Source organism: Porites lutea, chromosome 1 (assembly GCF_958299795.1).
Source record: "Porites lutea chromosome 1, jaPorLute2.1, whole genome shotgun sequence".
NCBI classification, from domain to species: domain Eukaryota; kingdom Metazoa; phylum Cnidaria; class Anthozoa; order Scleractinia; family Poritidae; genus Porites; species Porites lutea.
Genome location: NC_133201.1, coordinates 24355226 through 24380889, shown reverse-complemented (window position 1 = coordinate 24380889; position 25664 = coordinate 24355226). Strand labels below are relative to the sequence as shown.

At 39.7% G+C, this 25664-nt stretch overlaps 1 protein-coding gene and 1 long non-coding RNA gene across 2 annotated transcripts in view; both read right to left on the bottom strand.

Annotated features, from left to right (window-relative positions):
- The window catches only part of LOC140926712 (uncharacterized), a 737711-nt gene that overhangs the window by 529215 nt on the left and 182832 nt on the right, over positions 1-25664 (bottom strand). The gene's annotated exons all lie outside the window — the stretch shown is intronic.
- Positions 16437-24529, bottom strand: LOC140946903 (uncharacterized). Its single transcript, XR_012166875.1, has 3 exons — positions 24402-24529; positions 17627-17698; positions 16437-16565 (listed from the first exon to the last, which is right to left on the bottom strand). It is a non-coding gene; the product is annotated as an uncharacterized lncRNA (long non-coding RNA).

Sequence of the window (25664 nt, the reverse complement as noted above, 5' to 3'; positions counted from 1 at the left end):
ACTAAAATGAAAAGCCAGTCTTAAAACAGCAGATGCAAACTTTACCGCTGAAATGAGAAAACAAGTTTTCTCGAAACACGCAACGCCTTCTGAGTTAAACTGGATTAGTAATTATCATTAATAAACATTAAGAAACAGTGTTTTGTCCACTTACAATGCTTTCAAGGAAAAGAGATTTGAAAATACCCCTAGAGGAAGCTCCTCAATCTTGTTGCCCATTAAATTCCTGCAGGAAAATAAATGAAGGTAATGTGCATCAGAGAAACGAAAATCATATGATTTTATTACCTTATAGACTGTCTACTTTCAAGGAATAAGCGTTGCAACTTTCGTTAATCAGTTTAGCCTCCCACGCAGACGTTCTTAGGTCTTGGTCACGCGTCCCTGCTCCACCAACGTCAGCTGAAAGAAGCGATTACAAACGTATACTAAATATATATTTCCATGCCCTTACCGCTCGTGGGCATCCTGCAGAATAAGGGTTAGCGGAACGCCATGTGTGAGAATTCAAGGATAAATTGAGCAGAAATACAGGAGAGTTTGCAAACAAAATTGGACAGGTTATGGCTTACGCATAAGGCTACGCTCGCCGCTTTAGGGACGCCACCCAGGGAACTACATATGAACAGACAGTCTAGACTACGATTCAATGTGCTAAGAGCCAAAAGTTTAAAACACTACTACGTTAAGCGAAAGTGTCAAGGAAAACCCCAAAACCCTTTTGGTCCTACTTTAGCTCTTAAAAAAAGTCGGATCTATTATAGCAAACGTCACATAAAACAACCAGGTTTTTACAACCGACAAGGACAAAGTTGGGTCTTTCAACCGCTTCTTTTTCTTCACCTTCAGCAAAGCGGACGTTACTTGAACATCCCTCTCAACTTCTCAAACTTCTGACTCTACTTTATCAAACAGCATTAAATTTTCTGTAGATGAGGCACCGTCTGTCCTCGAGAAAGTGAATCCACATAAAGAACCACGGCCAGACAAGCTCCCGTCATCTATTTGGAAGGAATGCGCTGACGAACAACAGTCTCAGTCAAAATTATTGCGACACATTACTGTCTTCTCTCCCTCCCAATGATGGTGCACAAAATTGGTGAGTTAACTGCGATGTAGTCGTAGTGTGTTGGTGACCTCAAGAGGGATTTGCTAACGTTTCCACAGCCGTGAACTGAGTTATTTTGAGATTTCAGCTTTAATGTAAAGAGAACCATAGTACTAAGAATGTCCAGTTCGCATAAATATTCTTCTGGAGTGCAGTATTGTAAAAACTAATACCAAATACACACCTTCAGAAATAACACTTAAGTGTCATTGTCTGAGAAAGTGTTCCAGGGGCCAAAAGTTGTGGTCAACCGATTTGGCTGAAACTTGGCACAGAAGTTGGGTATAATGAGATATTTGAAAAGCCACTTTGGCTCACTTCTCTGAATTTCAGTTTGGGAGTTACAGGGGGGATCTCATTTTTTGCCCTTTGAGCACCAAAAATCCAGCCTTCTAGGGGACATTTTGAAAGTGTGATAAGACCCCACTGGTAAATTGTGCTGCCAAATGAATTTGACCATGAACTCTACTATAATAGAGCTTTCAGTTCGTGCATGTAACTTTGTCCTCAAGGTATTGTACAGAGAGGAGCCTGGGGCTAGAGTTTGGCCAAAATTGATGTTAAAATTACAACCCAAAATAGCCATTTTTCAAAATTTCACTATATTCACCTGCCTTCTTGCATAACTTCCAAACCTATACCACTGTTTACTTTAGTCACCCAGTTATCAAAATCAGTTGAGAAAAACTTGTCTTATTATGGTTTATTGAATTTTTGGAACAAACACTTCATGCCCCTCTAAGGCGATGCAAAATGGAATTTTGAGCCTAATTCAGGCCATAAACAAACCAAATTGTTAACAAGAAGCCCCTATTCTGTATTTGGTAAGTGAAAATGAATTGTCAAAGCCAAATCAGTTTCGTTGTTTAGAAATACACCGATTCTTACCTTAAAATTGATCTAAAACAGGCCTCTGATTAGCGCAACAAACACATAATTTAGCAAAACAAAGGTGATTTTATTCTTTGAAAACCTAGTAACCACCATAGAACACAAATGATGATGTTCTGATGTACATATAACAATCTTTTGACAAGGTGCTTAAATTTTCTTTGATTTATAGTCAGTTTCACGTCATATTTCTGAGCATTACTCCAAGCATGGAAAGTCTCCATATTTTGTCAGGCCCATTTTTTTTACATTTTTACCGGATAAATTTAGCTTATCAAAAGGTTCGTTAACATATAATCTTCGTCTGACCTTGTAATAGCCTGAATAGTTGTTTTAAAGACACATCAGCAAAGGAGCATGACCATACACACGTATATTACACAGACATATACGAGCTTCAGTGAGCAGTATCGAGGTGAACTGTGATTTTCCGAGTCCTTTAGAGCTGAAAAAATGAAACCATCCATCCACGGTTAGGAGAGCTGGATAACAAAAAGCTTGTTTTGCTTTTATAAAGAAAATAACCCAAACAAAGCCTTGCATTGAGATGATGCACTTGTTATTACATCAAGTTAGCTGGCCCGCCATTTTGGACTTGAAGAGTGTGGGGACTGGACCGAGTTCCCGCCCAATCCTTCTCTCGTTTCGCGGGAATTTTTTCTGTTTTTCATCAGGTGTGTTCGAAATTCTAGAAAGCGATCTCTGTTTCAGGATAATTTTTCGATGGCACTTCCTTTGGAGGGGTAAATGACCAGTGCAGTGTCACGTCATGGGTTGTGCAAGAAACAGGAATGCTTCCTTTGTTGTCTTGCGATAGTGACATGACTGCATAGTTAAAGCACAAGTAGAAGGGTTCAGGTGTGTCCGGGGAAGAAGAGGAAGAACTATATATGTAAAATAACAATAACAATGATAGAAATAACTTGAAGGCTGTTTGTCTGCTCGAGCCATTTGTTTACATTCAGCTTGTCACGTTTGGCAATGCACAATTCGAGCCAGCTTGCATTGAAACTCCACCGGTCTCCTTTATTTGCCTGTTTCGTCGAAGACAAGTCAACTTAGAATAGCCTTAGTTACTAATTCCGCAGGAATTGTTTTGGGAATTTTAGACACGAAAAAGAATTTTAGAAAATCTCAAGAATATTAGAAAAAAATTGACAAATACTAGAACTTAAATAGCAGTATATATAGGAGAATACTGAACAGCAACATTTCACAGGCAGAAACGTCGAAAAAACGTATTTATTTTTCTGTATTCCTACCAACCAAGAGAGGGCTCAGTCCACCCACATGCTACAACAGTGTCTAGAGTACTGTTCGCTGAGCACAACAAATCAGCAGTTTTCAGAGTCATCTACACTACAACTAATCAGCGGTTATTCAACAAAAGAGGCCGTCGCTATCAAAAGAGAATAAAAATTTTATGAGTTTTTTTAGGGAATTTTAGAGAGTTTTAGCAGATAACACTCTTATTTAGGTATATTTTTTCATTATTCTTTTAATTGAATAGTTAACATTATTTTAAATAATTTTTTAATTAAATAAATGAAACAATTTTTTCTACAAATATACACAAATCTTCCGTGCTCTTCCAGAACGATTCAGGGTCAGTTCCCATTCAAGTACGCCATATGTGTGTTCATTGCCTATGCATTATTCCAAGCAAATCCAATAATATCAACTAATTCGGTCGATTTTGCGACGACGTTTTAGTGACATTTTCTCCCTGAAAATGTCAATTTCGTCGAAAAACTTAGATGCAGCATGTTTGCAAAGTTCTCTGACGAAAAGGGTAAATAATGGAAACCGGTAACTGAATTGTGCATTGCATGATAAGCGTGTGCACGTGACAAGCTTAATGTAAACAAGCAGCTCGAGCAGACAAAAAACAGCCTTCAAGTTATTCTTATCGCACTTGTTTGTTTTTTTTTGGACAAATTTGATGAATGTTTAGTGCTCATCCTAAGGACCCAGGATATTAACATGGGAATCAATCAATCATAAACAAACAATTTGAGACGACAATATCGTAAATTACATCTCGTCGTCTCTAAATCTCTCTTCAGTCAGAAGAGTCCCCTAGATCACGATAAATGCCACTTGTGAGCGTATATGATCCCTAACTGATATTTTGAATCACCTGTAGCTTTGGCATCACCAGTTCTTCCTCTTCTTCCCCGGACACACCTGAACCCTTCTAATTGTGCTTTAACCATGCATTCATGTCACTATCGCAAAACAACAAAGGAAGCATTCCTGTTTCTTCCACAGCCCATGACGTGAAACTGCCCTGGTCATTTACCCCTCCAAAGGAATAAAGTGCCATCGAAAAATTATCCTGAAACAGAGATCGCTTTCTAGAATTTCGAACACACCTGATGAAAAACAGAAAAAATTCCCGCGAAACGAGAGAAGGATTGGACGGGAACTCGGTCCAGTCCCCACACTCTTCAAGTCCAAAATGGCGGGCCAGCTAACTTGATGTAATAACAAGTGCATCATCTCAATGCAAGGCTTTGTTTGGGTTATTTTCTTTATAAAAGCAAAACAAGCTTTTTGTTATCCAGCTCTCCTAACCGTGGATGGATGGTTTCATTTTTTCAGCTCTAAAGGACTCGGAAAATCACAGTTCACCTCGATACTGCTCACTGAAGCTCGTATATGTCTGTGTAATATACGTGTGTATGGTCATGCTCCTTTGCTGATGTGTCTTTAAAACAACTATTCAGGCTATTACAAGGTCAGACGAAGATTATATGTTAACGAACCTTTTGATAAGCTAAATTTATCCGGTAAAAATGTGAAAAAATGGGCCTGACAAAATATGGAGACTTTCCATGCTTGGAGTAATGCTTGGAAATATGACGTGAAACTGACTATAAATCAAGGAAAAATTTAAGCATCTTGTCAAAAGATTGTCATATGTACATCAGAACATCAGCATTTGTGTTCTATATATGGTGGTTACCAGGTTTTCAAAGAATAAAATCACCTTTGTTTTGCTAAATTATGTGTTTGTTGCGCTAATCAGGGGCCTGTTTTAGATCAATTTTAAGGTAAGAATCGGTGTATTTCTAAACAACGAAACTGATTTGGCTTTGACAATTCATTTTCACTTACCAAATACAGAATAGGGGCTTCTTGTCAACAATTTGGTTTGTTTATGGCCTGAATTAGGCTCAAAATTCCATTTTGCATCGCCTTAGAGGGGCATGAAGTGTTTGTTCCAAAAATTCAATAAACCATAATAAGCCAAATTTTTCTCAACTGATTTTGATAACTGGGTGACTAAAGTAAAAAGTGGTATAGGTTTGGAAGTTATGCAAGAAGGCAGGTGAATATAGTGAAATTTTGAAAAATGGCTATTTTGGGTTGTAATTTTAACATCAATTTTGGCCAAACTCTAGCCCCAGGCTCCTCTCTGTACAATACCTTGAGGACAAAGTTACATGCACGAACTGAAAGCTCTATTATAGTAGAGTTCATGGTCAAATTCATTTGGCAGTACAATTTACCAGTGGGGTCTTATCACACTTTCAAAATGTCCCCTGGAAGGCTGGAATTTTGGTGCCCAAAGGGCAAAAAATGAGACCCCCCCTGTAACGCCAAAACTAAAACTCAGAGAAATGAGCCAAAGTGGCTTTTGAAATATCTCATTATACCCAACTTCTGTGCCAAGTTTCAGCCAAATCGGTTGACCACAACTTTTGGCCCCTGGAACACCTTCTCAGACAATGACACTTAAAGAAACAAGTGTGCCTTAAATGTTGGAATAGACACACCAACGATGTACATTATGAAACGAGGAAAACTCCTGTGCTTTCGAGGCCAGAAAAAAAGGTATCCTCAAAGTGCTAACGGGTCACCATACTCAATTCAACTAATATATTATTCCCTTTAAGCGAAAAACCATGTCACCATGCTCGAAGTCTGAATTACTTGTAGGTACATGTACCAAAACGCATTGAACATAGACCAACATGAGCCAAACACTAAAGAGGTGTTAGTGAAAGCCTTTGAAAAGACTCAAAGTCATCCTTAAGTTATCCAAGCATGTCTTGGCAAAATCCCTTGTCGCGGTTCACCAATTACCTCCAGGAACGCCAACAGTGCTGCATTATTGACTGCATTTCCTCAAAGAATCTTGCTGTTACGCCCGATGTACCCCAAGGAAGTATTATAGCATCTTTCTCTTTTTCTGGTCTATATCAATGATCTTCCCAGTATTACTCGCAACACTTTTGCACTCTTTGAGTGAAGTCGTCCTTTTCTTGCATCGTACAATATCTTTTTTCTTTGGAGATTAATTAACTTAACCAGGGTTAGGGCTTTCCACAAGTTGCTCGGCAACTTTTTGGCAAGTTCTCGTATTTCGAGTAACTTTTTGCATTCTGAGCGATTTCTCTAGTTATCTTCTAATTCTAAGATATCGGAGCAATTAGTAGTGTTTAAATTGGCCTTTCTTCCATATTTCACAATGTTTTAGTAAACAATTTATGAATTTCCTGTGAAACGGAGACAAATCCCCCCCTCCTCCCCTAGGGCAGATCATGGGCGCAAGATAAAAGAATTCGGGCTACTAGGTCAGCGGTTTTTAGAGAAAATTCAAAATGGTGGACGAAGATTCTCCTGATTCTCACTCGGCTGACTTGAGTATCTCGGGTGAAGAAGGTCATTGAACAATTTTATTGGCTCATAACATTTTTTGGTTTTAATTGAAGACAAAGTTATTTGGCAACGCTGGTTACACCGCAAAATTGCACAAAAATGCTTAGAAATCTTCCCTCCGTTGTACAATTTGCATATTTTAGCACCAGACCACAAAAAGTTTTAATTTTTCCAAGCAACATTAGAGCAGCTTTCGTTATAAAAAGCATCTTTTGATTGTTTTTTTTTTTCAGCAACTTTTGAGCATTTTTTTTTTTTGAGAAATTAAAGGCAACTTTTTGGAAAATCTCGTGCAACTTGTGGAAAACCCTAACCAGGGTTATAAAGCGAGAATAGAATTGAAAAACTAAAATCCAATCGTTTTTGGTGAATGACAACATCTTGTGGGTAATTATTCTACGTTTTCTATTGTATCACGCTTGTTTTCTCACTAAACGAAAAGCTTTCCTTTCGATGGAGATGCCGCAAATTCAGATTTAGAATCCTTTTTACTTCTTAATGAAACTTATAGGTAAGTTGCTTTGCAAGAAAACCTAGCTTCTCTCATAGGCGAAAGTTTGTTTTCATTCGCTTTTCTCATTTACATGCTATTATCATTCTCTGATCAAGCCATTAAAAAAACAGTTCTTAATATTTAAGGGAATAACATTACAAATTGCTTTCTTTTTTAAAATCAAACAAAAGCGCAAATTTTATTATTACTGTTATTTAAGATCAGGACATAATGGTGCCCCACCACAGCGAACAATTGTATTAATATGTTGGCAAAATGTTTCAAAAAATCATGAAAAGCTAGAAAGATACATACATACTAAGGTTATTCATCCTCTCTCGTCTCCCCAATTTCCCAGCTACCATGAGAGGTCTTCAGATCCTCTTACGAGATTAACAAGATATAAAAGTCAAGGCAAAGAAATGCGCGATTTACTTACAAGGAGTACAACGATGACAGATTTGAAAATATCCCGGGCGGAAGCTCATTGATGTTGTTGTTCCGCAAAATCCTACAGGAAATAAATGCATTCATCGACTTAAATTTTTGAATGATTTACAATAGCGAATTGGCAATACGACTCATCACACTACCAAGACTCGACCAACAGTTCGAAAACCTATTTGTACTTCGCAAACCAGGCTTTACACACGTTCGATTTGAAAGTCATTTCCCCTTTGTTCTCTACAGAGTTGAAGGTAAATATGGGTTTAATAAAACTCATATTAGCTAATCAACCAACAAATCTGGAAATTGAGTAGATGCGTTTGCTTAAGGAGGCCCGAACTATTTATATGTGTGTTGATTATGTTTTCGATTTGCGTTTTTTAGAATGCAAGATTCAACCGATTTCTATGATTTTTGGCATCCTTAATAAACAATAATGGAACTTCAAGAAAATGTTATTTATTTTCTTGTAGGTATGAAAACCTTTGAGATATCGGCATAAATTAAAAACCGCATTTTTACGAAAAATGTAAATAAATTCGAAATCCCACGACAGATTTTTCCCTAACTTCAGCAAATGAGCCTCAGAGCTCTCTAGTTTTACATCTGCAAGTTTGAAGGCAATCGTGACTGTAGAACTCGGTGCACAAAATGGCTGGTCAAATTTTACCTTAAAATGCTACGCTAACACATTTGTGAAAGTTGACGCACGAATAGACGAAGGCTGCCTACAGACTATCTCCTATCTGAAAGGATATTCCTGCCTAAAGCTTCATTGCAAGAAACTGAGTAATCAGAAACTTACGGTGAATACGGTTAGCACTTTAAGAAGAACAATTTTAACTGAGAATTTTTCAGCTGCAATGAAAACCCTCGTATTTGGTAATTTATTCACGCTTTTAAGACTTACCATCACATTCGCAAGGGCAGTTTGCTGTTGGGGATAACGAGAAGAATAAGGCGATTTTCATCTTTATTCCCAAGTGGTAAACTTCCCGTGCGAATGTGATGGCACGTCTAAAAAGCTTGAATAAATTACCAAGTAAAGGGGTTTTCATTGCAGCTGAAAATGGATGGTTAGAAGTACTGGAGTTGGTGGCCTTATTTCTCTTCAAAACGGGAACCTGCGACGCTAAAAACTCTTGACAGTTTTCGTACTAGACGCTATATTCTGCTTTGTTAAGATTTGTTTCCAAAAGAGAGGAACAAATACAACGCAAGTTTGATGAATAGAAGTTCTTTAATAGCGGAGCACTACGCGCGGCGCTTCGCGCCGCGCGTGGGCGGAGCCCCATAGCTAAGGAAATCTACCCATCCCAGAAAATTGGGTAATCACGTGATCGTACGCCGAACGACCGTCCGTCCGCACCAGAGGGAAATCAATGTTTACTCTCACACTTTCTAACTAGTTTGGGAGCCCAGGAGAAAACTAATTGCCCATCAATGTTGTGATCAATTGACAGCTGTCAAACAGGGTATCCGCTAACCAGTATCACATGACCGTACCGCGGGCTCAAGTGTCGACCCATCGAGGTGGAGTATTTTTTGAAGTTATACGCTGACAAATTACCAGTTTCAAATGATCGCAGGCTCAAGTTTATTTATTCCAATAATTCATATAAAATATGTTGTGCTTATGTCATTATGGCCCCGCACTATTACGATTTTGAGTTCAAACTGACCTCGGACGCGAAAATTCAGGCAGTTTTTTAAAAATACAGGCGGGGAAGACCTTTTCTTACCATGGTCACGCGTTTGTCACGCTCTATGTCCAATTTTTATGCTCTGAATGGACAAAATTTGACAACTGAGCTCATGCGGAAAATTTATGCAGCATCTTGAAAGTTGTTTACTTTGACAGCTGAAGCTGACAGAGTTTTGTGTCAACTTGTGATGTTTTTAACTGCCTTTTTCGACTGGACGTACAAAATGAAATACAGCCGCTATCAAGAGTCTTCTGTTATCCATGGCTGGTTTGTTTATTCGGGTTTTGGTTGAGAAATGCGTCGCTTGTCAAAATTCGGTAATCCGATTTCGGATGGCATCGTTTTCGTTTTTCACCTTGCTTAATGCGTAAGAGGGTTTAAAAGTCTCAAGCAACTGTGGCCTTCTCTGAAATCTTTTAGGAACTGAATCTCGAATGGTAAGCCTGAGTAAATATTGTATTTAATGTTTGGTTTTGTTATATCTAATTTCATGAAGTGGAGCACAGTTTGTGCGGCAAGTTTAAGCAGGTTTGTAAGATTTGAGTCAATGATCTGACCTAGCGTCAGGTTTGATATAAGCTTACAGAACTTTAAAAGGCTTTCAGATATATTTTCTCACCGCAAATAGAAAGAAAATGTTCCGAAGAATATTTAGTTATAAATTTGGCTGTAGAAAGAAACCTTTGAGCAATTTTCTTGCTTCGAGGAGTTCATCTTTGAAAAAGGCAAACACCGGGAGGCTGGCTTAAAGTAAAACATGATTAACTTAAGCTTAAAGACTCAGGATTTTTAGAGACACTTTAATACCTGTCTTCGTGAATGAAAATTGTTGTCTCTGTAAATGTTTCACCGAATTATATTTTTTTTATTGATTGTTAGTAGTCTCTCTTGCAATTTTAATCACTTGTACGTACCGTTTGTTTTCATCGTTCATGAACATCGCTTGCAGGAGTACTCAAAAATGTCGCGCTTATCAAACGCTTTATAAGATTACACATCGTTATAACTGAAACCATTAAATAACAAAAAATAATAATAATAATAAATTCGCTATTATGTTGAAAAGTAACTCTGTTAAAGTTCATTCAAACACTGACCACACTGACAACAGCTCGCACTAGAAATGAGAACCGGCTGGCCGTATGGGTGATTTTGGATGTTTTTGAACGGTTTCGCTAAAAGCCCACGATTGATCGTCCTGAATATTGACTAAGTGCAATTTGTCTTGAAAAATTGTGAAATGCCGCATTCTGTCCGAGGTCTGTATGATAAATAGTACTGTTTTACCTCAGATGTGATGTATAAAGAGTATAAAAGGTTGGTTTACACACCCCCAGATTTGTTAGCAAGAATTTGTAAAGTGAACCTATCGAACGCAAAAAAATTCGGCCTGATTTGTTTTCCAAGAATTTGTTTTCGAGGCCTAATCTACTGTGATCAAGAGCCATTATGGCTCTTGAATGTGATCGAAGATCTTTGCTATTTTTTGGATGCCAGCTAGTATATTCTGTGCGAATGTACAATCTCTCAGGAACAAGTCGCCTGATTTTCTGTGGTATGTATGTACTATGAAAACAGATATTTTTTTGCACTGACTGACACCTGGTTTTCTCAGCATGATATTGTCATCGGATCAAGATTCACCCCCTGGGTTTTAAATGATGGACAATTCTCGCGTGGGCCGCACTGGTGGTGGAACAGCAAAATTAATCAATTACTCTCTCCATGCCGAACAGTAGATGCTGCTGAGAAAGTGTCATTGAATATTCGGAACTTAGAATCGTGATTATTTATAGGATGCCGTCTGTGAATGATCATGATTCTTAACCATAGCAGTTCGGGTTTAAACCCAAATCCTCTACTTTTACTGCAATTGCTTATTTTAATGAACACATTCTTCACGCCGTGGACACCGGCTGAGTTACTAGAGTTGCCTTTTCAGACTTAACTAAAGCTTTCGATACGGTCAACCACAAAATCGTTCTTGGTGTTGTACACGCTGCAAGTGACTGGCTTAGCTCCGTTCTTGCAAGCAGAAGTCAGGTCACATGCTGCAATAACGCAATGTCGAACCAAGAACCTGTCTCCATTGAGGTTGCTCAGGGATCCATCCTTGGGCCGCTTTTATTCGTGATTTACATGAATGATCTACCTGACGTCCTAGAACATTGTTCTGTTACATTATATGCTGATAATACTGTTTTATCATTCAATTAAAAGTCTATTGCGAAGATTGAGCTCAAACTGAATTCTGATCTTAACCGCGTTAAGAACTGGATGCAGACCAAGTAACTGACGTTAAAAATTAAGGAATCTAAATTATGCTAATTCCCGTCTTGACAGTATTTGAGAGTTTAAGCAAAAAGGACGGCGGCGGGTACGAAAATGTCACTTAACAAGTGAATTAGCGCTGCCTCAAACTTTATCACACTTATCGCATCTCGTTTAATTCGTCAGGTGTTGGTAATTTTCTTTTTGAGGTGAATTCTAAAGGACTGTATCAAAGTTCTCGAACAGTAAAAGAAAGTTGTTGTCGTGTGTTCCCGTCCTCGACGAAACGTGAAATTCGGTACTTCCACGTCGCAGTCGTGCAACGAAGTCAAAGAAATGTACAAAGGGTAATGCACGGGCAAAGTTGTTGTTTTGCTAATATAAACTTATTGTTTTTGCCCTTCTCGTCTCCGTCGCCATCGTCGTTGCTTAAGCTCTATTGATTCTACTACGATTTCTACTGATGGCAATTTGCTCGAAAAAAGCAACAATTATGGGGTACGAATAATTGGTATTTATGCAATGCCAAGTTTATCTATTCTACATATCATGCAGTGATCACGAGGCGGGATTTTGCGTCTCTCAGAACTTAGGCACGTGAAGTGTATATCATATTTCTCTGCTTTAAAAGGTGGACATCACTAGTATCATTTCTCCTTTTAATTTCTCTCTGTCGAGTCAACTTCAGTGATTTTGAATCCCCCCTCCTCCCCAACTGCCTCCTTTTCACTTATTTTTAATGCTATTGTATTGCGATTTTGTACCCCCACCTTTGTCTCATGTTCAAGTGTTTGTCGTCGAGATAACGAGGGCCTTTAATCGTTATTGTTAACAATTTTAAAGCCACACTCGTGGCAAATTTATCCCATATGTTCGTCTGAGTGTTTCATTCGACAAACGGAGCTAGCTGACAGCTTGGGATGCACGCGCAATGTTACTTTAAGCAAATAATAGTAGTCATAACTGGTCATGGCATAGAGTTTTTCATATCTTGGCATAGTAATTAATGAAAAATTGTCATGGAATTATCACTTTAAACACATTCGCAGTAAGATCAATAAGAAACTTGGTCTTCTGAGAAGGATTAAAGCTTATTCACCTCTTAGCGCTAGGTTGACCTTTATCAATAGCTTTGTTTTACAACATTTTGATCATGGAGACATCATCTGGTGCGACCGAGAAAACTCGACATTAATGGATGACTTGCAAGCGCTTCTAAATAAAACTCCCCGTATCATTTTAGTTCTTCCTCCAAGCGCATTTTCTAGTGATGCTCTTGCGAAATTTCATTGAAAACCACTATTGCCCAGAAATGCCTGGCACCGCGACATATTTGTTAATAAATCATATAATCTCCTAAATGACATGACAGTCCGTGATTCCGCTTCTTTGTCAGCTATCATCAGTAAAAGTTCGAATACTGAGGATTTTCCTTTAAAATAGAAAACGGCCAAAACTTTACCCTGTATTTAAGGTAAGTTACCATACAGACCCGCAAAATAACAGGTCAATCTCGGTCTTATCTGCTTTATCAAAAGTATGTGAAAGGATCGTGTGCGATCATCTTTGCGCCTATGTAAAGGAACTTTATCTTACATCAAAATACCAGTCTGGTTTTCTCTTCCTTCACTTCACGGTAACAGCTTTTACTAGATGTAACAAATGAAGAGTATCTTAACATTTAGGGGTGGAGGCTGAATAATGAATAATGAATAACGGTGTTTAAAAGAAAATGAATAATGAATATTTGGAGTTAGAAAATCAGGAATTATGAATAACACCATCTAGCCTCGGAATAATGAACAACTCGTAGCTGCTAAATGATCCCATAAAAACGGGTGACGAAAGAAACCATTTCAACTTTTCTGCCCATCGTAAACATTGGAATCCGCGCGAAACCAGTGAAATCCAAAGCGGCAAACCCCGAAATAAAACTCCTGAAAAGCAGCGTTCGTTTCCTACAGCCAATCCGATACCACGAAAATGACAGCCTGCAAAGCTGCATGTCAATCACTTGAGATGTTTGACCTTGGTTCCCCTTTAGTTCGATGTGTCGTGTGTCTACAGTTTACGCCCACCGTATTTTTTTATAATTGGGTCGCTTTTCTAAAATCTTCTTCTTCATTCGATTTTAAAAGATGGAAAAAAAGAAGTCAGAGAAAAACAGAAATCGTCATCGACGGTAGGTCTATTTTTCGTTCTTGACCATGTTTCCAGCTCGCATTCCTGGTCACCTGAATAGTGACGTTTAGTGCACAATTGGAGCAGGTCAGAACAAATGTACCGTTCTTTTAATTAGCTTACTAGTAATCATTTGAAAGATTTCATACTCGGTGATATTCAAACAACCAATTTCTTACCGTTTCGTCTTTATTGTATAATTCTGTCCAGATCGCGATCTCCGAAAAGGCGTCATCAAGATTAGACTGCAAGCAGTCTCTTATTTTTCTTTGGACACTGTAGAATGCGAGCTCGCGCGAGGGGGTGCGAGGGGGCGCGCGGAGAAGCCGCGAGAAACGAGGGATGACTGGTATATTTTTCGCCCAATATTGGTTTTCGTGTGTTAATATTTCTTTTATCTTCTGCATTATTCCATAATTCGGATGGCGTCACAGGCCTTTTTTTCCTTAAACACTGTACCTTATTTCCTTTGGAGGTCCCTTAAAAAGCGTTTGTGTGAGAGCGTGTCTCTAAGAGATGGTTCAGTTTTGTTCACAGACGAGTGACACTGGAATAGAATGTTCTGAGGCCTGAATTTTTTTGCACTCAGGCATGATAAGATAATTTCTTCTTGAGGTTCTCGTGTTGTAATCATGGCTACTCTTGACATAGTTAACATAGGAGGAAAAATGTTCTGGACCACAGCCATTACAGATTTTATGGAGAAGAGATAGTTTTCTTGTACGAATGATATCTTCAATTAGAAGCCAACCTAATTTAGTAAATAATATTCCTGAATTATCCTGAAAATTAGCATCTAATATCATTCTGGCGCTGCGTTTCTGTAATGGTAAAAATCTGTCCAACTGTTCCTTGGAACAGTTGCCCCATACCGTACAGCAGTATTCAATGGTTGAGAGGGAATTATACAATAATTTTCCACATTCCAGATTTCACCTTTTGAGCAGGCTAATTCTGCAGTTCAGCTTGCTAATAATATAATTAATATTTGTCGATCCTAATTCCGAGGAGTTTTGCTCAACGAAGCTTTTGAGCAGTTGCAATTAACATTTCAATTGTTTTGTTGACATCGCGATTCATCCCGTTAAAGCTGAACTAGCAATTTGCATTGTCGAGACTTTCCTGTAATGACTGTTGTATACTTTCACACGCGATACCGGTTGACCCTGATGATAGTGTCGTCGGCATACTTATCAGTTTCAGAATTTTTTATAGAAAGTGGCAAATCATTGATGTAAATTGAAAAAAATAATGGACCCAAAATCGATCCTTGTGGAACTCCCAGTGGAAGAAGAAGCGGTATTGATGTTTTTGCCGATTTGATACATGTCTGCGAGCGATCTCTCGCAGTTAAGACAAGCTTAAGCTTAATACGAAGTCGAAGATCAGAGACTTTTTATCTTTGAAGTTTATACATCTCTAAGGAAGTGTATGACGTCTAGTTCGCTTCGGGTAAGTTTTGTTTACCTGCGATCGGCGGCAAAATTGTTTTGACACTTTCCTAAAAAGAGATGTTTTGAGGTACCCTGAGCCCAAACCCCCTCCCCCCTTGACATTGTTGGGTCGTTTCCGAGTGCCTACAAACATTGTGGCCAGTGATACAACATTGAATAGGGGGAGAGGAGAAGGTGTAGCGGGCGGATGTTGGGGACTTTCCACCACGACAGTAATTTGTAGGGGCTGTTTTGTATTCGTTTTATGATACACCAGACAAAATCATGCACTGGTCCTGCTGCAAGGAAGAACATCCAGAGTCCGGTGGAAGTTATTTTCAAATGGCCTTAAAACTAAACAGAAATAATGATGGCTTTCAAGCAAAAGGTTTCTTTTAAACGCTATGGCATATCCGTTCATTTTTCAGACATTCACAGAAATTATTTTAGTGCCTGGAAATATGTGACCAAGCAAGACATGGAGTTTGTCGAAAGTCCTGGTCACCCAGATCTCAGTAATGGGCTTTCTGAAACTACGAAGGCATCGTTCGCCAATAAACCACATTCAACTAGAAGTCAGGGCGCGGAATCGGTTCGTCATGACCCTTCAGACTGCAATGAAGAAAGCAGCCAAGGTCACGGGCAGAAAATAGCATAAACAGTAATCATAAAAAACGAATGTCTTCGTATGAACGTGCCGAATTGTAGTAGGCAAAAAAATAAAATCGTATACCGAGTTACCTGCTTTTGCTAAAGAGCAAAAACTTGAAGGCAAAACAGACGTGGCCGAATTTGTTTTGAATCGCGGGTCCAAATTCGCTGCGGAAGTTTTGCATACTCCATGGGACATGGAAAATTTCCAAGAAACTCTACGAAAAAAAACACTTTGCGGTTACAGTTGCTTTATGATTCTATAGATCAGGAATGCGTGCCTGATTGTCATGGGCGGTGGGTAACGTGTGCTAAAGAGGTTTTAACTCGCAATGATATTTCAGTGTCCTACTTCGCAGTCTGTTGGCACTTTGTTAGAGAAAGGGAGAGGAAAAGTGTGAATAAAACGATCTTCATCATTATCATCATTATTATCATTATTATTATTGTAATGAAATCGGGAGACCCGCTTTTAGGCTTGGCTAAATCTATATTATTACGTAATGTAGTTAATTTAAGTAGATATCTTCGTATTTATTTAGTTTCACCAATTTCATGGTCTCGGTAACTGTAACATTTCACATTGTTCAACTTATAACAGTGAATGTGCGTGAAGACACAGGTACGCAGACTGTGATACCTACAAGGACTGCAACAAAGAGAGATCTGCAAATACTCCTGGTACGAGCTGTTTGACCACGTTGTTCGACAAATCCCTGTAACAAAGTACTGTAAATTAATAATTAAATAGGGGAAAACTATTATCCCACGTTCACATGTCATTTTCTCTTTAATAAGAATATGACTGGGAAACAGGCTGACAAATTTGCTCATTTAATGAATGCTTTTCTAAGTATTGAAGCCAAAAATACCCATGCTTTCATCTAAAGGTTGACACATGACCAAAGTCATGTTCTGATTGGGTGCCACATGACTTGCTTGACGATGAGAAATGATTTTGAAGTCTTTTTCTGGGAAATTCATCCTGATCTGTTGAGTCATGGGCCTGCTTTTATCAAAAATGGCTTCACCTCAAGTGTGACGATAAAGATTTTCAGAAGGATAAAGGACATAAACGGCTTATCCTAAACCTAGTGACTAAAATACGCAATCTTAAACTGAAATCTATTACTGCATGGAGAGGTTGATTGGAGTCCAGAAAAGTTGTCTTAAAGCAAGAAGAGATATTTCAGCGGCATTTCACAGAGGCGCATTCCACGAAAGCGCGTCCTCCAGAAACCTTAACAAAATTGCTGCAGTGCTCTACCAACTGAGCTATGATAACCCATACATTAGCAGCAAGTCAATTTTTTTATTTATTTGAAACATGAAATGAAGATAATGTAAACTGTATAAGTACAAGATATGATGTCAGCGGTTGTAATAGCAAATTAATCAATTACAAATTAACCAAAAAAAATAAGGGGCTTTAATGGGATTCCGCCGCTGTTTCGATTGTGGTCTTGAATCCCGAACTAGTTCCTTGGTCAACTCGTTTAATTATTTGTAAGTGATTTTCAAAGTTTTGTCATTAAAAATAGGCCTTGCTTCGGAAAATTAACTTTTTGCCTTGGCAGGTGTGGGTGAACGTACATGTTTGATTTCTTAGCCGCAAATGCACATTTTTTGCAATGGGGCAAAAAGGAACAGTTTTACTGAGTGCTGCTATTGCTATTTAGGAGATTATATGTCCAAGCTGCAGCAATTAATTGTCACAAGATTTAGCCAATGTGGATCTAAACAACTACAAATACAAAATTAAATGTGATAAACTTACAAAATCTGCAATGAAGAGAGGCCTGCGAAAATTCCGTGCGGGATTTCCTCGATCCTGCTGTTTGACAATTTCCTACAGCAAATTGAAATATATATAGCCTACATTAACTGGTAGATTGTTTATTTTTTGTTTTTAAACGAAAAAAAAAAATATTTAAACAAAACATCCTGTGCATTCTTTAAAATCCAAATTTAAGTAAAATCAAATTATATTAAAATTGTCAATCTGTAAAAAAATCGCAGTATGAAGGCGTTCTATGGACTTTAAAAAGGCTGTAAGGCCCGCCGCGACGGTACGGGCCTTACGGTAAGAAATGTTTGTATAGCAACAAGCCGACTATGCGAAAACAGGTTGTGCATGTTATTGTTGACCGGCTGGGAAAGCTTCCATCAAAGGAACAACATCTTTCGAGAACACAACACTTTATTCTCAAAGCACATGCAACCATCTTCGTTTTACACATACAATACGGCCCACGCGGAACACCGCTGACCCCTATGGTACAACGACAGAATTGTCTCCTATCAACATCCTCCCTTTCAAAGAAAACTATTAACGTTTTAATATGTTTCGAAAAATGAAAAAAAAAAATATTAATAAGTCATTAACACAAACAAATGTGAACAGGCAATGTCAGATAATAGTCAACATCAAGTACCATACTGCACTCTAGTCTCCAGTTTCAAAGTTCCAGTCTCTTTGGTCGTCTAAATGGAAGGCCATTACGCGAGGTTTGCACTGATTCGTGGACTCTGAAGTGGGCATTTCCTACATCCACACCACTATCTATTACTGGTTGTTCTGGCAATGGTTGTGGGTCACATGCGACCTGAGGCTCATTAGGTCTTAAGTGGATCCTGTTCCGTCTAACCAACCTGTCTTGCGTTTTTATGACGTACGAACGTGGTGTTACTTCGCCCAAGACTTCGCCGTGACACCACTGTTCACCATGGTGATGGTCATTTGGCCTGGTGTACACATACTGTCCAGGCGTAAAGGGGGGTAAGTCTCTGCTAGCAGTTTTGTCATAGTGTGCTTTGGCTATAGCTCGCCTACCCAGATGCTCGTCACGGACTACGTTTACAGGTGGCACAGATTGGCTCAACAATGCTTCAGCTATTGGCAAGTTAGACTTTGTTCGTCGGCAGAGAAACCTTTGTGCCGAGGAGTAAGTCATTCCCTGAGGGGGAGTGCTCCTATGGTCCAAGAGACCAGTGGAGAGGTCTAATTTTTTTAACATCTTCTTGGTCTCCTTAACAGCAGCTTCAGCTTTACCGGTAGCTCTAGCATAATACGGTGACCGGGTAATCAACTTGAAACCATCGGTCTTGGCAAAATTCGAAAATTCCTGAGAGGTACAGTGAGGTCCATTGTCGGACAAAATATATCTGGTATACCATAACTTTGTAGAACTTTGTACAGGCTACTTTGATGGCCAGACATTCCTTTTCAGTAGGCGCGTAGTTGACTTCAGTTGCTGACCGCGTTGAACTTGTGAAAGCCACAGGTTGCCCATCTTGCAGCAGGGCACCTCCAAGGCCTGTATCACTGGCGTCCACTTGTAATACACATGGCTTGTTCACATCAAAGAACTTCAACGTCGTGGCATTTGCAATTAAGCTTTTGGCTCTCTTAAAAGCTTTGTCATGCTGGGATGACCATGACCACACTGCATTCAAGTGTGTCAGCTCAGTGAGCGACTTCACAATTTCAGCAAGGTTTGGGGTGAAGCGTGACAAATAATTGCGCATGCCTAGGAACCGCTGAGTCCCTTTCACATCTTGTGGTGGTTTCATGTCCTTAATAGCCTGGACTCGACCTGGATGTGGGGAAATGCCATTACTGCTAAGGAGGTGGCCCATCCAGGTAACTTGCTTCATTTTAAACTGAAATTTCCTGGGGTTTAACTTGAGATTCACGTCACGGCACCGCAACATTAAGTTCCACAAGTTAATATCGTGATCCTTCTCAGCCTCCTCCATACTATATCCACTCCCAAAGACCAAAATGTCATCAGCCTTGTTCACAACACCAGTCAATCCTTCCAGTGCTTCATGTTGTCTACGCTGGTATTCCTCCGGTCCTAAACTGACCCCGAACGGCATACCCAACCAACGGTAACGACTAATTGGAGTATGCATGGTCGTTAGGAATGAGGAACTGTCATCTAACTCAATGTTTGTGAACCCCTTGTACACATCCACACAGGAATAAATTTTTGGTATTGTTCAACTTAGGCAGTAAGTCATCAACTGCAGGAATGGGGTACTTTGGGACTTTAATGGCTTTATTGATCGTTTGGCTAGGATCAATACACATACGAATGCTTCCGTCGGGTTTCTCTCTATAGACGCTGTTGGAGATCCATGCAGTCGGCTCAGTAACCTTTTTCAGGATACCCTATTTTTCAAGGTCACGCATTGCGTCAGATGCTTTTTCTTCCTTTGCTACAGGGCACCGATGTGGATGAGCTTGGATTGGAGTCACATTATGGTTCATGCTGATGTGCAGGGGCGGCCCCAAAGTTCCTAACCCTGTATGGACATCCTTAAAGGCATCCATGACAATGGCTTTGATCAGTTTTCCCCAGGGGACAGGCTCATGGGACACACCCACTTCACTAGAAATGCTCTCCTTTGGACCAACTTTTTCTTCATTGGTTACAGCACGTGAAGTACACTAATATCCTCACACGTGCCATGTACTGGAGAGGTGCTGGTGGTTTCCTCAGTCAGATTAATCTCTTCTGTTGCACTACCATTCAGTAAGGTGGGCCTGACTTCCTGATCAGGAGGTCCACTTTCCTCCACTCTTCCGCTCAGAGGTCCCGAGTTAAGCTGGCACACTTCTGAGGCACCCCCTTTTGGGTTGTTACGATCCAAGGAGCAGGTGTTTCCTCTTATCTCAACCAGGCCTAATCTAACACAATCAGATCCACTTAGAAGAGGTGGCTCTGATCCCATGACGTCCTTATTTAACAGCTGAAACTGAAGAGTGTGAAGCTTTCCTTGAGTTTCACAGACCAATGCTATTTGCCCCACTGGCTTTATTTTACCTCCTCCATAGGTACTCAGGATGGCAGGGGAGGGTTTGATTAGACCATGGATATCAATCCCTGCTGGACACAGTGGAGGTCCTCCACTGCAAGGGTGTTGGTTGTTGACGCAGTACCTAATTGCAAAGTTTTCCAAGTAAAAAATTTATTTGCTGCGGATAATTTGATCGCCGCGAAAAACTTTTTCCTCATCTGTACAGATACCGATCTCACAGAGTGAGTGTCCAGAGTAAACAAATGATATGTTTGTTGCCCATCATCAGAAACTGAATCATCCAATGCATTCACGTCCTGAGGTTTGCTCAAACATTTCCGAGCTATATGCCCTTCTTTGCCGCATTTTCTGCACTTATACTTAAGGAGAAATGCACGACACTTTTCGTTTGGGTGACTCGGTGTCGCCCCAGAGTAGTAACACTCAGACTGTTTTCTAGACGACTCTTTGCCATTGCTTTGGCTTTGAGAGCGAGTGCTGTTTTGCTTTGAATGGGGTGCTTTTTCGGTCCAATTCACGTGCTCTTGATCTTCACGGACTTGCCTCATAAGCCTTCGAGCGTCAGTGGAGGATTCATAATTCTTTGCTATTTCAACCACAGTACGGAACTCCACAATGTTACCATTCTTGTCACGCTGACCATTAGTATTCAACTTTCCTTGTAAAGTTTCGTCCACCAAGCCAGCAATAAAACGGTCGCGGCATGCTTGATCTTCAAAATTCCCATATTCACAATATCTAGCTCGCTCCACCACTCGACATTCCCACGCACTAATGAATTCTCCTTCGGACTGAAACATGCGTCCCATTTTCGTTCGCTCAGCTTGAACACTGACACTGCCTCCAAAGCGCTTAATAAGGGCTTTAATAACTTTCGCCGGGTCACTCTTATCTTCTTTGGATAGTCCCAGCGTTTTGTTGTTTGGATTAATCAATCTCTTCATCTTCAAAGGCAGAATTGCTCGAAGTGTTGACATGCAAAGGTTTTGTTTCTTCCATTGTTTTTTCCCCATCCTCGCTTTGATCGTCATATTTACATCTGTCTTTCCGCTCGAACCATCTCATCACCGTGCAATAATCAATATAATCCAATATGAAACAGTGTAGAGCTTCTCGCTCATCTTGCATTTAAGGGAGAGGAAAACCCACTAGAGCGTTGGCCGTGATAACAGCAAACACAAACAATTTATACGGGCACCAGCTTGATAACATCCGAAAATGGCGGGAACAATTCGTACGACTCCCACAGTTCGTTCTCAAACATAAACTGACCGTACTATGGACGAAACCTCCTGACTTTAGGCTCGTGTTCGTCTACTTCTGACACCATGTTAACCGGCTGGGAAAGCTTCCATCAAAGGAATAACAGCTTTCGAGAACACAACACTTTATTCTAAAAGCACATGCAGCCATCTTCGTTTTACACATACAATACGGCCCACGCGGAACACCGCTGACCCCTATGATACAACGACAGAATTGTCTCTTATCAACATTATCATGGTTTTTCATCGTCAACCACATTCGACCGAGGTTGCCAATGTTGCGCCGATGGATGTGACCATTAGCTCTTTACCTTGGTTTATTGGCAACCACGGTGGAAAAAAATCATTTTAACTAGCAAAAGATGAATAGCCAATGGCAACGCAGTGATCTTTTGTGGAATATATTGAACATTTAAGTCCCGATTCATGAGTTGTATCCTTATTCACGAATTAAGGATATGTAACTGACTCACTCCCATAATGTAAATGACCAGGTTCCACCAAATCATAAACTATGTAGAATCACACTTTTTTCACCTACACTGTTAAAATTGGCGGTGTTGTTTGGATGGCTCACGACCTATTTTCTGGTGCAACAAATAGCAAAACATTTTGACCCCTTATGCATTAAAAAATAAGAAAAAAACCTAAGCCTCTCAATGGACATTGCAGACGAAATCGAAGTCGCGACGATCTAAGAGATGCAGCTATCGCATAGCCATTTCAATCCCTTATGACAACATTAGTCTTTCAATGACGGCAAGGAAGCCTGCCAAACATTGTGCTGCCCGTTCGGCATTTTTGTTTTGTTTATTTTCTCGATTTTGTTGTCGTTGTGGTTGCGTTGAGCTTTGTAGTAGCCCTAAAAGGTTAAACAATTCTTGACGTGCGACGATTTCGCTTGAAAAACCTATTTCCGCAGGTACCCATACACAGGCTCAATCCTTGTGTCAAATTGAAAGGAATATCTGACAGATATTCTATCATTTAAATTGGCTGGGTAATTCAAGACTGCAATAAACTTGGATAGACTGAAAACCTTAAAGAGAATCAGTGTGGAAACTTGCCTATAAAAAACACGGCTGCGTAGTTTCAGGTCAGCGGTCTCACCTCCGAATGCCTACTGTAATATAGTATGTTTTGTGCTTTGACCTTCTGTAGTGTGTTCTGTTTTTTTCGGACCACTTTAGAGTGTTCAGGAAGCAGTGCATTGGTTTCTACTGCCCTTAGCTACAACCAGATTGACCATGGTCAACCTCATTGTCATATTGTTATTGTTGATCATGGTTATCCTTTGGTTGCATAATTGCCACACGACGGGTTTCCGTAGTTGAGAACCATGATTATTCACATTCTGCGGGTGTAGAATGATGGGCGTTCATATTATTTGTTAAACTAGAAATACGTTGTCGCAAAAATCTCGCGAGGCTTTAAATAGTCCGTAATGAGAATACAGGGAAACAAACCAAAGGGCAAAAATATGTCGAAAAAGAAAACTAAACAGAAAAAAAATGTTTAAAGAAAACACAATAAATAAATAACCACGCCGATATTCGAACCTACACTATAATTGCCTCTAGTGCGTGAAGTCAGCTTCCAGACCACTGGGCCTTGCTACCACTGGACAATTCTTACCTTACGATTAATATACTAACAGCAGTTTTCTCTGCCATACACACTATTTGAAGCTTGTGGAGTTGTATTAAGCGAGTATTTCAAAACCATTTCGAGCTCGTCTTCTTGGTTGCTCGCGCTGGATTTCAAGTTCCCGTTCTCGCTGCAGTGGAGTTTCGATGGTAAATCTTCCCCAGCGAGGATTTCCAGCCACTTGTTGAATGAAACGTTGTCTTGTGCTTGCCGTTCTCTTTCAGTTGTCTGAGAAATTGATCGCGATTCACCGAGAGTAAACATTGTTTAACAGACGATGAATAAAGACATCAGCCTTTCATGAATAAAACGTGATAGCGCACACATATTTTGAAGTCGTGTTGAAAATGCACCAGGACGTCACACTGGATCCGGAATCCCAAGAGATATCTAGAAATATTGCCAACTCGAGTTTCTGCGTCGCTGAGCGTCGCTGTGCGATCCACGCGATACACGGCGCGACAAATTTATAGGCCGCTCGCTTGGCGAAGAATAATCATATAACCACAAACATTCTGTAATTCAAAATCAGATTGAGGTGGTATAAACTTGTAAACTAACTCAAGGGAAAAAACCCTCATCGACTGGTATACTTCTTTAATGATGAAAGTAATAATAATGTCCGTTTTACCCCAAATGTATTTTTTTAATTTTAATTAATAGAAACCTCAGGAGGCTCTTTTTCAAAGCTAAACGATTTTTAGGGCGTTTACTTTTAAACGTTTTCATTCTTTTGATGCATGATTCACTGCCACTGAGCATTTTTATTAAAATCAGCAGTTAACGAGTCCCTAAGCTAGGAGACTCACTTACAAATTAGTAGTTGTTGTTGGTATACACTTCCAAATATATGTAGCATTGCCTCCACTGCAGTTATGATCGTTGGTTACTTGACCGGAACCATTCATAAAACCATTGCTCTGACATAAATGACTGCAATCTGCGAGATCAATGCATCTAGTCTCAGGTAAGAGATGACAAGCGAAAAGTGGATCAGGCAACTGCAAGGGTAGATTTCTAAACCAAATGTGTTCATTAACCTACGCTGTAAAAATGAAAACTACCATATTGAATAAATACACTGCACTACTACATTGAATAAATACACCATCGGTGCAATCAAAAGCAACAAAGTTGACTCGTTCGATCGGGAGAAACGCTCAATATGAGCAAAAAAATTAACACAATTATCACAGGTTAGTACTGAAATATGGTTGGATATATTAACATGTTAACTTGAGACAAAAACTTACCCATGACGTTAACGACAACCGTTTTGGAGCTATTTCCTGATTCACTTTTTGCCAGAATTGTATAGTTTCCCGTCTGAGTGAATTTAAGTCCTTTCACCACTGGCCCACCCTCCAAAGGTGTAGATGAGTTGTTTAACCAAGCTTCAATGGGTGGGGTGCCTTCCAGCATGAACCAGGTATAATGCTCTGGTACACTGCGTACTACGGACAAAGGCATCCTTATCTTCGGCTTATCTATAAGTACAAATAAGCAATACTTGTCTTAAATGGCGAGGAAAATTCTGCTTGTCGTTATAAAATGAGCGCGATCGTTTTTTGGGAGACAAAATGACAAGGAACATAGGCAAACCCATTACGTCTTGCCTTCGAGAAATAATCATTACAGAGACCGCTTGAGATACTTCAAGCTGTTTAGCACATGCTTTGGAAAATTCAGTGGAGGCGTGGGTGGCTGTGTGTCAAGCTTCACTCTCCCGTTGTTTCCTTGGACAAGAAAATTTACTCCAAATTGTGCCTCTTAAACAATGGGTACCGGCGACAAACTGCTGGGGTAACCCTGCGATAGACTAGCAACGCGTCCAGGGGGCGTGAGTTCACAACCCTTACATTCTGTTCACAGATATTCTACAACAAATTAATGAATGAGGCTGAGTATCTTATGAAGAATTATGGAGATCAAGGAGGGATAACGCCCTCCGAGGTCTCCATAATTCTTCATATGGTATTAAAGGCGAATTCAAAAATTGTTTTATTATTTATTCAAAATAATTCCTAGTTTAAAAACATAGCTAAAACATGCTTACCTCCATCGATGTTAGGTTCA